The sequence below is a fragment of the Heloderma suspectum genome, chromosome 3, assembly GCF_057233095.1.
Source record: "Heloderma suspectum isolate Gila_16-S chromosome 3, 16-S_ref, whole genome shotgun sequence".
Lineage (NCBI taxonomy): Eukaryota > Metazoa > Chordata > Lepidosauria > Squamata > Helodermatidae > Heloderma > Heloderma suspectum.
This window is the reverse complement of record NC_139460.1, coordinates 83,997,029-84,012,365: the sequence shown is the minus strand read 5'-3', so window position 1 is coordinate 84,012,365 and position 15,337 is coordinate 83,997,029.

Below are 15,337 nucleotides of genomic sequence, written 5' to 3'. Positions count from 1 at the left end.
AGTGAGTTAAGCAACTGTGTGAGGGAAAGGGAAATGAAATTACTTAATTATCTATTAAAATACGTCTTTAAAATTGATAAATAGCCGCTGAAGCCCAAACAAGAGCATAGCTAAATCCCAGAGGGTTAATCCCTTACAAACTTACAAGAGAGAGCTAATGGGGGGGGGGGGATCCAGCAAGAGCTTACAGCCTTGCATTAACAAAGACCACTGAGTGGTTGAAAAGAACCTCAGCTGCATATTCTAAACTCACCCCAAGCTTAGAAAGGGGGAATAAGAGTCTGCTTAAAGCAGGAAAAAGTGCAGGCTAGCTTCAGACTGGGCTCAGTTTAGGCTCAGGCTTTAGGCCTTAAAGAGCAGTTCACCAAATAAAGCATGTTTAAGGGTTTCAGCATATCATTTAAGTTTTAAAAAGCACACAGAGAAAAAGGATCCAGACCTTGTAAGCCACAGCCTTCCCAAATCACTTATCCTTTTTCTGCTCTCCCCTCCAACGACCCATTGAATAGAAAATCTCCCCTCAATAGGTCTCCCATTCACTATTGTTCCTTCCTAAATAAGAATCACCATTCCGGGGGCAGGGGGGGGGGGCTGGCTGACCTACATTCCCTCATTGAAAGCCAGTGCTGGTCAGGAGTTTTCACACAGCCACCCTTGTTTTTCAAATGAGCCCTCCAATCAGATTCACTGCAGCAATAGTTGGGCCTATCTATGTAAGGAAGCAGGCTTGCAAGGAAGCCAGGTCTCCAAGCACGAGGAGCGCTAGTGATGAAGCGTCACAGCCCCAGTGATGAAGTTTCAGCAAACAAGCGAGTTAAGCAACTGTGCAAGTTTATCAACAGGGCGAGGAAGCCAGGGCGGTGAACTCTTCCCTCCCTACTCCGTACTCACAGTAAGTAAGTGTAAATAAATAACTATAAATAATTTCTCCACCTTCTTGTAGTAAACAACTAAAGTTTTCCAGGGAAAACACACCTAGATAAAAAAAAACAGTTATGAAGGTAGAAAGCCAGCAAGGGGGTGGGGGCTATCCAGTGTATTGCATTGAGTACCACATGTACGACTATCTACTTGCTGGACGAAAGTTGTGGGTGTGTGCTTGGTGTAATGAGCTCCTGGCTCTCAGGGAGCAAGTTTGTTCCCTTGAAGCCAAGGTTGCTGACCTGGAGAAGCCAAGAGAGGCAGAGAGGTTGGTGGATGAGACCTTCAGGGACCTGTTAGTTGTGTCCCACTCCCAGGGTGACAGCTCCCCTGCTGTCTTGGAGAATGTGGGTCTTGGGGAAGGAGGGTGTTATTCTGAGGAAGATGGAAACAATCCTTTAGAAGGGACCCATTCCTTGGAAGATGAACAAATATCCCCTCGCACTGATGATGTGCCGGGGGGGGGGGCTTGTGGTAGTGGGAGATTTGATCATTAGACACATAGACAGCTGGGTTTGTGGTGGTGTGTAGACTGCGTGGTGAATTGCCTGCCTGGTGTGAAGGTTGTGGATATCACGTGCCGTCTAGATAGCCTAGTAGATAGTGGAGTAGATAGCTAGGGTGGAGTCAGTGGTCGTGGTCTGTGTTGGCACCAACGAAGTGGGGAAATGTAGTTGTGAGGTCCTGGAAGCCAAATTTAGGTTGCTAGGTAGGAGGTTGAAATCCAGGACCACGAAGGTGGCTTTCTCTGAAATGCTACCTGTTCCACTTGCAGGACCAGCCAGACAGGCGAAGCTGAGGAGTCACAATGCGTGGATGAGACGATGGTACAGGGAGGAGGGGTTCAGATTTGATAGACACTGGAGAACATTTTGGGACAAGCCAAGCCTGTACAAGAGGGACGTGCTCCACTTGAACCAAAATGGAACCAGACTGCTAGTGCTAAACATAAAAAGCGTGGCAAAGCAGCTTTTAAACTAAATCCTGGGGGAAAGCCAACAGGAGCTGGGAAGCATCCGGATTGGGTTAAACCATCCCAAAGGGATGAAGATGAAAATGTTTTTGATTGCCCAAATGTAGAAGGGGAAGAAATAGGCCAGGACTACATGGTAGAACATAATAGCCAGTCAAAGGGGCCAATGTCCCATAGCAAAAGATGCACACGCCAGAGGCATCTGGGGAGGGATACCATGTACAGGTGTTTTTATGCAAAATGCTAGAAGCCTCTGAGCCAATATGGGAGAATTGGACTGCTTGATTTTAAAGGAAAACCTGGATATAGTGGGCATTACAGAAACTGGTGGAGCAGAGAGAACCAGTGGGATACGGTCATCTCTGGATATAAACTCCATAGGAAGGACAGGAAAGGGCATACTGGGGAGGTGTTGCCCTGTACATCAAAGAAGACATAGTGTCGAATGGACTAGAACATGTAAAAGGGGTAGACTCTTCCACAGAAGCACTGTTGGTGACAATACCGGGCTCCAAAACTAATTTAGTTCTAGAAACATGCTATTGTCCCCAAGTCCAGGGCTGGATCTATACTTACCGCCTTTTTTTTGCTTCCAATGAGGTTTCACCGCCCGCCTTTCACACTACGCAGTACCCGCCTCAAATTGGAACCGGAATTTCCCACTTCCGTGCTCCCGCTTTCAATACCCTAATATCCCGGTATTTCCCCTTAATGTGCTTTGATTTTCCACCTTCGCTACTATATCCGTAGTCCCCTCCCCCGCCTGTCCATATACAGCAGTGTTTGTATTTCCCTCCTGTCCAATCACAGCTCTCGACGGCACCATGTCTTCTTCCGGCTACTGATCGCATAGCTTCCTCAGCAGCCCCCGTTTCCTCAGCAACAAGCAAAGGGCTGGATGTGTGCGTGCTTGTCTGATCTTGGAAGCTAAGAGGGGTCGGCCCCGGTCAGTAGTTGGATGGGTGACTGCCTGGGAATCAGGCTTCATGCACTGAGTAGGGGGTTATTCTATCCCTTCAAATGAGATTAAGTTTTACCCCCCTCTGGATTTTATTTTTTTTTTAAATTAAGGCGTTATCCTCACAGAATTGGGGCTTCTCTGCAATTTTTTTTTTCTAATTCAGGCATGATCTTCGAAGCCTCAAAGATGTGAAGCTTCACAGGCAGTTGGACCATTGGATGATAATGGAGTTAAAGGAGTACGGAAGGAGGATAAGAAGATCACAGAGAAGCTGAACAAATTCTTTTCATCTGTCTTCACTGCAGAAGATATAGGACAGATACCTGTGCCTGAACAGATGTTTTCAGGAAGGGAGTTTGAGGAACTGAGCAAATAGTGGTGACAAAAGATGGAGTTCTCAACGTTACTGATAAATTGAAAGCAAATAAATCACTGGGCCCAGATGGTATCTATCCTAGAGTTCTCAAAGAACTCAAATATGAAATTGTTGATCTTCTAACCAAAATATGCAACATGTCCCTAAGATCAGTCTCTATACCAGAGGACTGGAAGATGGCCAATGTAACACCAATTTTCAAAACGGGATCCAGGGGGGATCTGGGAAATTACAGGCTGGTTAGCTTAACGTCTGTTCCGGGTAAATTGGTTGAAGCCATTATTAAAGATAAAATTAGTAAGCATATAAAAGGACAAGCTCTGCTGAAAAAGAATCAATACGGCTTCTGCAAAGGTAAGTCCTGTCTCACTAACCTTTTAGAGTTATTTGAGAGTGTCAATAAACATGTAGACAGGGGTGATCCAGTAGACATTGTTTACTTGGACTTCCAAAAGGCTTTTGACAAAGTCCCTCACCAAAGACTCCTGAGCAAACTTTGCAGTCAGAATAAGAGGACGGGTCCTCTTATGGATCGGTAACTGGTTAAAGAACAGAAAACAGACAGTAGGAATCAATGGTAAATTCTCCCAATGGAGGGAAGTCAACAGTGGGGTCCCACAGGGATCTGTATTAGGACCAACGCTTTTCAACCTATTCATAAATGATCTGGATTTAAGAGTGTGCAGTGAAGTGGCCAAGTTTGCAGAGGACACCAAATTATTTAGGGTGGTTAAAACAAAAAGGAATTGTGAAGAACTCCAAAAGGATCTCTCCAAACTGGGAGAATGGGCATCTAAATTGCAAATGCAGTTCAATGTAAACAAGTATAAAGTGATGCATGTTGGGGCAAAAAATCCCAACTTCAAGTATAGCCTGATGGGATCTGAGCTAGTGGTGACCAACCAAGAAAGAGATCTTGGGGTTGTGGTGGACAGCTCAATCAAAATGTCAACCCAGTGTGCAGCCGCTGTAAAAAAGGCAAACTCCATGTTAGGCATAATTAGAAAAGGAATTGAGAATAAAACTGCCAATATCATACTGCCCCTATACAAATCTATGGTGCGGCCATACTTGGAATACTGTGTCCAGTTCTGGTCACCACACCTAAAAAAAGATATTGTAGAGCTGGAAAAAGTGCAGAAAAGGACAACTAAAAAGATAAGGTTACAACAGCTGGGATTGTTTAGCTTGGAAGAAAGGGGGGTAAGGGGAGACATGATAGAGGTCTACAAAATTATGCATGGTGTGGAGAATGTGGATAGGGAGACATTTTTCTCCCTCTCTCAAAATACTAGAACCAGGAGTCATCCTATGAAGCTGAATGGTGGGAGATTCAGGACAGATAAAAGGAAGTACTTCATCACACAGCGCATAGTTAAACTATGGAATTTGCTACCACAGGATGTAGTGATGGCTACCAGTTTGGATGGCTTTAAAAGGGGGTTGGACAAATTCCTGGAGGAGAAGGCTATCAATGGCTATTAGTCTTGATGGCTACATGCTACCTACTGTACCAGAGGCAGTGAGCCTATGTACACCAGTTGTTGGGAAACATGGGTGGGAAACATGGGCATGCTGTTGCATCCATGACCTGCTTGTGGGTTTCCAGTCAACAGCTGATTGGCCCCCATGTGATCAGAACGCTGGACTAGATGGACCCCTGGTCTGAGCCGGCATGGCTCTTCTTATGTTCTCATGTAAAATTTATTTTATTTATTTATTTTATTTATAATATTTATATACCGCTCCTCATCAGAAGACTTCGGAGCGGTGAACAACAAAAGAATAAAACAATGGTTAAAAGAGTTTTAAAAGTTAAAACATTTTTAAAAAGACAAATCCCAACCAAGTGGAATTCAACAACCCACGGCTGGTCATGCAAGGAAGGCCTCTTGAAAGAACGTCTTCAGGAGGCGCCGGAAAGAACGCAATGTTGGCGCCTGCCTGACCTCTAAAGGCAGGGAATTCCATAGGAAGGGGGCCACCACACTGAAGGCTCTTCTCCTGGTGGACTCCAACCGGGCCATAGGTCAATGTGGAACCACCAGGAACATGCCCTCTGATGACCTCAGTGACTGGGCAGGTTGGTAGGGAAGAAGGCACTGTCTCAGGTATCCTGGTCCCAAGTTGTTTCGGGCTTTGTACACTAGTACTAATACCATAAACCTGGCCCGGTAGAGAATAGGCAGCCAGTGCAGTTCCCTCAGCAAAGGAGTTACATGCTGAAAAGGGGCAGCTCCCGACAACAGCCGAGCGGCTGCATTCTGCACTAGCTCCAGCTTCCGGACCAGCCTTAAGGGCAGCCCCACATAGAGCACATTGCAGTAATCCAGTCTTGAGGTTACTAATGCCTGTACCACCATGGTCAAGCTATCCCTGTTCAGGAGAGGCCGTAGCTGGTGAACCAGCCAAAGCTGGTAAAAGGCACTCCGAACTGCCGCGACCACTTGGGCTTCCAGCAACACTGATGGATCTAGGAGTACCCCCAGACTACGGACCTGATCTTTCAGAGGGAGTGCAACCCCATCCAGAACAGGCAATGAGCCTATCTCCCGGACCAGGGAACCACTCACCCACAGGGCTTCCGTCTTGCCAGGATTCAGCTTCAGTTTATTGGCCCTCATCCAGCCCATCACTGAGTCTAGGCACTGATTCAGGACTTGCACAGCCTCTCCTGATTCAGATGTCGCAGGGAGATAGAGCTGCGTGTCATCAGCATGCATATGTAAAAATACATTAAAAGGGACCCAGGGCAGCCATTTGTAGTGGGCCTTGCTGGATTACTGAGGCCCTGGCAGCTGCCCAAGGATGCCGTGCACTGTCACAGGCCCTGGGCATGACACACTGCTGTTGCCACAAAGTGCTGGGATAAGGCACTCCCTCCTTGAAGAGGTATGCATGAGGATTCTTGATACTATTGGAGGAACAGGTTAGCACACTAAGGGCGCAATCCTATGGGGATAGGCAGCTGCCTGCAAACTCAGAGGCGACCACCTATCCAATGTAGGGTGGAAAAAGCATGGAGGGGATCGTCCCCTCCGTGCTTCAGCCACCCTGCATTTGCGGCTAGATAGCCAATTTTGGCTTTCTAGCTGTGGGAAGGCAGAGCAGGGGAGGAGGCTGCTGGATGCCACATTGGATGTGTCGTATTGGCATTTCTGCCTTCCCCGCCCTGGAATGCCCCATTTTTGCCGCTCCGTGCTCCTCGTCCAAGCGTGGAGCGTGGGGCCATTCCGAGCTAGCTGCAAGGCAGCGCGGAAGGGGGGAAGGTCAGTTCTCCGGGCTCTGAGGTCAGTTCCCAGAAACCGACATGTCCTACGGCCATCTAGCCACTGACTAGCGGCCATAGGATTGCTCCCTCCTAGTTCTTTCCGTTCTGCTTAAAGCTTGTGGTCTAATCTGCTGCTTGGGTGCTTTGAGATCTTTCCATCCCAGCTGGTATTTAAATGTAAACTTGAACCAGATCTGGTATTGTGTGCATTAACGAGTCCACTACACTAGACACTACCTGTTCAGTAAATGACATTGTGAGAATTTCGCTTTCTGTATGAATATTGCTATTCACCTGCTTCAGTTCCTTTTTTTTTTTAATTCCCAGTTGTCATTATTTCATATAACTGGTAGAAAGCATATTGTGAAATGAGTATATTTCTAACATTTATACATCTTGAAGATTGAGGTTGAATGGGCCTTAAGAAGCATCGCTAATAACAAGGCAGCAGGAGACGACGGTATCCCAGCTGAACTGTTTAAAATCTTGCAAGATGATGCTGTCAAGGTGATGCATGCCATATGTCAGCAAATCTGGAAAACACAAGAATGGCCACCAGATTGGAAAAAATCAACTTATATCCCCATACCAAAAAAGGGAAACAAAAGAATGTTCAAACTATCGAACACTTAAGTGTTAAGTGGCACTTATTTCACATGCCAGTAAGGTAACGCTCAAGGTCTTGCAAGGTAGATTCCAGCAATTCATGGAACGAGAATCGCCAGATGTACAAGCTGGGTTTAGAAAAGGCAGAGGAACTAGAGACCAAATTGCCAATCTCCGCTGGATAATGGAGAAAGCCAGGGAGTTTCAGAAAAACATCTATTTCTATTTTATTGACTATTCTAAAGCCTTTGACCGTGTGGATCATAACAAATTGTGGCAAGTTCTTAGTGGTATGGGGATACCAAGTCATCTTGTCTGCCTCCTGAGGAATCTGTATAATGACCAAGTAGCAACGGTAAGAACAGACGACAGAACAACGGACTGGTTTAAGATTGGGAAAGGAGTACGGCAGGGTTGTAGACTGTTACCCTACCTATTCAACCTGTACGCAGAACACATCATGCGACGTGCTGGACTTGATGAATCCAAGGCTGGAGTTAAAATTGCTGGAGTTAAAATCGCTGGAAAAAACGTTAACAATCTCAGATATGCAGATGATACCGCTTTGATGGCTGAAAGTGAGGAGGAGCTGAGGAACTTTATGTCGAAGGTGAAAGAAAAAAGTGCAAAAGGTGGGTTGCAGTTAAACCTCAAAAAAACCCCAAGATTATGGCAACCAGCTTGATTGATAACTGGCAAAGAGGGAGAAAACGTGGAGTCAGTGACAGACTTTGTATTTGTAGGAGCAAAGATTATTGCAGATGCTGACTGCAGCCAGGAAATCAGAAGACGTTTACTTCTTTGGAGGAGAGCAATGACAAATCTTAATAAAATAATTAAGAGCAGAGACATCACACTGACAACAAAGGTCCGCATAGTGAAAGCAATGGTATTCCCCGTAGTAACCTATGGCTGCAAGAGCTGGACCATAAGGAAGGCTGAGCGAAGGAAGATAGATGCTTTGGAACTGTGGTGCTGGAGGAAAATTCTGAGAGTGCCTTGGACTGCAAGAAGATCAAACCAGTCCATACTCCAGAAAATAAAGCCAGACTGCTCACTTGAGGGAATGATATTAAAGGCAAAACTGAAGTACTTTGGCCACATCATGAGAACACAGGATACCCTGGAGAAGATGCTGATGCTAGGGAAAGTGGAAGGCCAAAGGAAGAGGGGCCGACCAAGGGCAAGATGGATGGATGATATTCTGGAGGTGACGGACTCAACCTTGGGGGAGCTTGGGTTGGCGACAGCCGACAGGAAGCTCTGGCGTGGGCTGGTCCATGAAGTCACGAAGAGTCGGAAGTGACTGAACGAATAAACAACAAAAATACATATTCTGTTTTGTTCAGTTGGCGAGTATTTATTTTCACTAAAGTTGTCAATATCCTAGATGGAGAAGGAAAGATAGATCTTGATATTGGTTTGTTTTTTCCAGTCCTCGAAGTAACAATTTACTGCTTTCTAATTTAAAAGCAAATAAAAATAGCAACACTTTTGCCTATCAATATACTGGAGTGAAGGAGTTAATTGCCACATTTTATTTTGCCAACCTTTTATTGTCATTAGAACTATTTCAGAGCAAGGGTCCTGAGGACTACCATTTCTGACTTCATGTCAGCATTAGAGAAATTCATGAGTTTTTTGTAATGCAGCATATGGAAGGTGTGAGGACGTTCAAACCTGAAGGGTGCGATCCTATACACACTTACCTAGGAGCAAGTCCATAGAAGTCAATGGCACTTACTTCTGAGTAGACACATATAGGATTACACTGTACATTTTTTGTCCTGTACAATAAGTGTGCAACTACATTAGAATTAATGTGCTGTCTAGTTTCATTGCTTAGTTTCATCAGTGTTTCAGTTATAAATGTCTATTTACAGACTTTAATGCTTAGTAGTAAACATTTGCTATCAGGAGAAAGGCAGTCAACATTTAGATTGGAAATGATATATTCCTTGAAAATCAGTTGGGGTTTGAAGGGGGGGCGGTGGGTTAGGGAAAGTTTGAGCCAGAGAGTAGAGAACTATGATTATTGTAGAGAACTATGATTATTCTGGGCCTGTTTGGAAAGAACACTGTGGGAGACAAAAACATCAAAATATTTATTTTAAAGAATATGTATTGATTCATAATATTTCTATATCGCTTAATATAATGATGTATTAAAAGAAATAGGTCCCATAGAGTTCAAGTGAGATTTATTCCCAGGTAAGTGGATATCACAGGCTCTGAAACCCCCTACAAGGTTGGCAAGATTAGTTCAATGTTTGTTGTTTATTTTATTTATTTCATTTCTATACTGCCCAATAGCTGAAGCTCTCTGGGAGGTTCACAAAAATTAAAACCACAGAGTGCAACATAAAACAATATAAAATATAGAAGCTTAAAACCACAATATAACAATACAACCAGAATAAAAGCTAGCAACAATGAAGAGTTTAAAAATACAGATTTAAAACACCAGAGCTAAAAGATTACGTAGCTAAAATGCTAAAATACTGGGAGAATAAAAAGGTGCCAGAAGGAGAACAACTTAGGTGCCAGGCGAACCTCTCTAGGGAGCTCATTCCACAGCTAGGGGGCCACAGCAGAAAAGGCTCCTGGTAGCCACCCACCTCACTTCCTTTGGTGGGGGATCCCAGAGAAGGACCCCCGAGGATGATCTTAGGATCCAGGCAGGCATGTATGGGAGGAGGTGATCCCTCCTGGCCCCAAGCCATTTAGGGTTTTGAATGTTAACACCAGCACTTTGAATCGGGCCCGGAAATGGACTGGCAGCCAGTGCAGCTGGAAAAGTACTGGCGTAATATGAGCTCGCAGGCCAGTCCCTGTTAACAATCTTGCTGCCCTATTTTGGACCAGCTGAAGTTTCCGGACCATTTTCAAAGGCAGCCCCACGTATAACGCATTGCAGTAATCCAGACGAGAAGTTATCAGAGCATGGATAACTGTAGCTAGGCTATCTCTGTCCAGATAAGACAGTAGTTGGTATACCAGCCTAAGCTGATAAAAGGTGCTCCGTGCCACTGAGTTCACCTGTGCCCCAAGTGACAGTTCCAGATCCAAGAGCACCCCCAAACTACGCACCTGATCCTTGAGGGGGAGTGCAACCCCCTCCAGAACTGGTTGAACATCACCTAGCCAGGCAGACGAACCACCCACTAACAGTACCTCCGTCTTGTCTGGATTGAGTTTCAGTTTATTGGCTCTCATCCTCTCCATTACCATACCCAGACACTGATTCAGAACAGCCACTGCCTCACCTGGGTTTGATGAGAAAGAGAGGTACAGCTGGGTGTCATCCGCATATTGATGGCACCTCAGCCCACACCTCCGGATAACCTCCCCCAGTGGTTTCATGTAGATGTTAAACAGCATGGGGGATAAAATAGAGCCCTGTGGAACCCCATGGCATAATCGCCAAGGCACAAAGCAGTAATCCCCCAGCACCACCATCAGCCATCCAAGTAGGAGCAGAACCACTGCAGTGCAGTGCCTCCAACTCCCAACCAGACAACCTATCCAGAAGGATACTATAGTCAATGGTATCAAAAGCCGCTGAGAGGTCCAGGAGAATCAACAGGGTCGCACTCCCCCTGTCCCTCTCCCAGCAAAGGTCATCCTACAGGGCGACCAAGGCAGTTTCTGTTCCAAAACCAGGCCTGAAGCCCAGTTGAAATGGATCTAGATTATCCGTTTCATTCAACAGTGCCTGGAGTTGTCTTCTAACCACCCACTCAAGCACTTTGCTCAAGAAGGGGATGTTGGTCACCAGCCGATAGTTAACATCCTCTGGGTCCAGGTTAGGCTTTTTCAGGAGTGGCTGGATTACTGCCACTTTTAAAGAGGCCAGCACCACTCCCTCTCTCAAGGAGGAACAACCTCCTGGACCCAGCCAGGCAACCCCTCCTTGTTTGATGTAATAAGCCATGAAGGGCAAGGGTTGAGCACACAGGTGGTTGACCGGACTTGGCCAAGCACCTTGTCTGCATCCTCGGGCCTCAAGAACTGAAACTCGGGCAATAAAACTGTACCAGACAGTGCTCTGGACACTTCTTGTTGTCTTTCTGCTGGCAGTCAAAGGTACTCCGTTCAGACCTGCTTTGGAGATCTAAGCTGATTTGCTGCTGAAGTAGGATGCAATCCTATGGATTGTGGCCTCGTGAGACGGAAGCCTCTGAACTTGGAAGCTACCATGTATCCAATGCCCTGTCGAGCGGCTGCTGGCAGAGTGGGAAGAGCAACAGAAGTGATTTTAGCCTTTCTGTTCTCGATGTTTTGCTTTTTTCCCTTGAGCCCATCTAGAGAGGGCATGCTGGCAAGGGCAGGACTCAGGGAGTGGCCATAGGATTCCTCATATCCTGGCCTCTCCTCTCACCCTTCCACCAGTTCGCCCCCTTTCTGAACTCTCTTGAGGCCACTTTTGTGACCTTGGGAAGCACCTGGCATGGTTCTTTCCACAGCGGCTGTGAAGGGGCAGGGAAGGAGAGGGATCAGATACCAGAGTCCCATTTCTGAACTTCTAACAGTGTTTACAGCCTCAGATGGGGGACTCCAAAGGATTCTGTGTTCCCTGGGACACTCTCCTGGGACCACGGAATTACTCCCATCTGGTGGGTGCTGATATTTCTTATTGATGTGCTTTTATTTGATGAGTTTTAATGGTTTAATTAAAGTGGTTGCAATCTGCCCAGAGAACATTAATTTGGGGGCAGATTAGAAATGTATGAAAGAAAGAAAATTATTATACCTTGTTTTACCTGTATTTTATTGTTTGCTGCCATGAACACTACTTTTAGCAGAAAGGCAGGATAAAAGACTTAATTAATAAATAAAATATAAAATTGCCGTTTTAGGCACCTAATATTACTTGGGGAAAATGTGGTTGCTGCAGCCTGATCTTGATTTGAAGCCCAAAGTGATTTAGTGGAAAGTCTTTAATCTATTAGTCAGAGATGTGTGGTCCTAAGATCAAAGCTATGGTTTTCCCAGTAGTAATGTATGGCTGTGAGAGCTGGACTATAAGGAAGGCTGAGCACCGAAGAATTGATGCTTTCGAACTGTGGTGCTGGAGAAGACTCTTACGAGTCCCCTGGACTGCAAGGAGGTCAAATCAGTCAATCCTAAAGGAAATCAACCCTGAGTGCTCATTGGAAAGACAGATACTGAAGCTGAAGCTCAAATATTTTGGCCACCTAATGCGAAAACTCCCTGGAAAAGCCCCTGATGCTGGGAAAGATTGCAGGCAAAAGGAGAAGGGGACGGCAGAGAATGAGATGGCTAGATAGCATCGCCGATGCAATGAATATGAACTTGAGCACACTCTGGGAGAGAGCGGAGGACAGGAAGGCCTGGCATGCTCTGGTCCATGGGGTCACGAAGAGTCGGACACGACTTAACGACTGAACAACAACTTTAATCTATTAGTCAGAGATGTTTTTGTGTGGTCCTAAGATCACAATGTAAATAATAGAGGGAAGTGCTCCCCTAAATGATGAAGACGTTAGGTCTTTGTCTACAAATTTGTGTTTAAAAATAAACAGCCAAAAAGTTATCTTTAGCAGGGTGTGTGGATGGTTCTCTTTCATGCATGCAGCATATTGTTTTGATAGTTTTGCTGGGCTGCTTCACCAGCGGACAAACGTAGCAACTGAATTTTTAACTCATAGGCCTTTCACATGTCCTCCTCCATGGTAGCCGCACAGCAACAAAGTACGGCAACCCACAACAAACAGGCAGACCAGAATCGTCATCCTTAATACAACAAAGTTTAACAACCCCTGATATAGTCCACCTCCTGTCTCCTAAGGGTGGATCCCCTACATGTACACAATGGCCCCCAGAACAGTGCTACGTCCGGGTATTTTGGAAGATGCAGAATGGCAGGTAATTCAGTTGCTGCTGCTGAGGCTAAAAGAGGTGGTGCTGTTCCTGCTGGGCAGCCTCACTTCTCAATAAACTGCTGGAGAGCTTCTCCTCCTTCAGGAGAGCATTTAGCAAATAGAATGGAGAAGGTCAGGAGCCTATTTTCACTCAGGTCTACGAAAGTAGCATTGCCTCTTGCTGCTTTCAAAGCTCCATGGCTCCACAATACTCAGAGCAGGAAAGGTAAAAGCCCATGCCCTTGCACCAAGACTCGGATGTTTTGCAGACTTCTTCGGCTCCTTGCAACAGGAAGCCCCTGACCCTCCCACACCTTGGTGTGCTACAAGGAAATTAAAAGCATTGATTGATGACAGTACTGTGGTGCAACAAGGATGTTTGGTTTTGTTCTTCCTCTATTCCTCATACGTGTCCTGTCAAATGGCATCCCCCACCTCCATTTTTTCCATTCACCATGCGGATAGGCATTAGTGGATGTTAATGAAGTTATAGCACAGTATTAATTGCAGTGTGGAACCACCCTTTTAAACCTGTTTACAGATGAAAATAGCAAAGTGATGCTTCAGCAACACTAAGGAATTCTGTGGCCAAACTACACATTACCTCATCTGCATAGTTCTGGCTTTGAGTGCAGGACACACACACCCCGCGCGTGCACACACACACATTGCCAGCACAGCCCGCCCCCCCAATCTGGATCAAGAGCCTACTATGGGTGGTAGGGCGGCTTTAACCCTTTGCTCTCCACTCATTTCTTGATCCAGATTGGATGTCTGTCCCTTCAATTTGCATTACCAAAAGAGGATCCATTAAAATTAAAGACACAGCTCTGGATCAGGACCACAGAGAGGGTGTGTGTGTGTGTGTGTGTGTGTGTATGTGTGCGTGTGTGAGAGAGGGAGAGACAGAGAGAAACCATGCTAGGGTCCTGATACAGATTGTGCTCCCTGCACTCCCAATAGGTGCATGGCGGGGCGAGGGGAGAGAAACTGCACTCAGAGCCAGAACTACACAGATCAGGTAATGTTTAGCTTGGCCCTTGGTGTGGAAGAAACCCTGGTCCCTCTGTTAAAGGGCATGCAGCACAGTGTGGTGAGTGGAAATATTTGTAAGAAGGGCCATCTACTTCCCAGAGACAGAATGGGAAGAACTCATGTTGTTGTTGTTGTTACTGTTAGAATGGCTGACTGTACTTAGATGCTCTAGGCCTCAACTGTGTTTTATACTAAAACAAAAAGTTTAAGTTCATTTGTAACAAGCTGTGACTGTTCTTAGTAGAAGCCAGAGAACACCACTGAATCTCTGTTACAACAGTCCCATGCCAATTAGGGCTTTAAAAGTTCATATCTTTTGTTCACTTTGAGTTGTGCCTGAAATGTACTTGCAGTCTGTAGTAGTGAGAGTCCCCATAACTCCAGCTAAAATGGTCAAGTCAAATCAAAGAGCAAGTAGAAAGTATTTATGAGAATTATCCAAATTGTTGCCTCTGTTTAAAAAAATTAGAATATTCCCTTGTCTCAATATTTAATGTTGCCCAATCTTTTCACTTTCACAGAATTGTTTTATTATCAAAATTATTATCCATTTTAAGATCGCAAGAAGTACATGTCATATGCCAACACTGATTTCCAGACACTGACCCCCTCTTCCAGTTAGGAGAACACCCCCCCACACACAGACACACAATACCTGCCCTTGAAGAATTGCTTATATTATCTCACATTTCATTTGAAATGAATGAAGCCTTTGTAATGAACTCAAACCTTCTCACTCAACTTTATTGGCTTAATCCTAATGTAAATCAAAACTAACATCACTTGTGTAATCTCTAAAAGATGACACAGATCAACACTGAACAGTAATTTGCTCAATGCCAGATGGAAGAGTTTAAACGTAATTTTCTCAGATTAATTAAAGATAACATGTATAGCATCAGCTGAGCTTCCAAAATTCTAAACAAAGGGGATCTTGCAAATAAATGCATTTCAGCATCTGATGATACCCTATGTAATGTAATGGAAAAGTAAAGAGGGGATTCAGCATTTTGGGCACAGTGGAATTCTGTGTGAAGTGAGAGAGAATTCAGGAGACCTGAAGCCAATAAAGAAGTTTCTCCAAGGGCCTGTTCACCTTTTACAAGGTTCCTCTTGGTCTTTCTTATCTCATTAGACTGTAAACCTATAGGTAAAGGCATTGAGCAGGGGGTTGGACTCGATGGTTGTGTAGGCCCCTTCCAATCCTACTATTCTATGGTTCTATGATTCTAGAGCCTTGTCTTAAGTTTTTATATAGTTTGTACAGTGCCTAATAATTATTTCTTCTTCTTCTTCTTCTTCTTCTTCT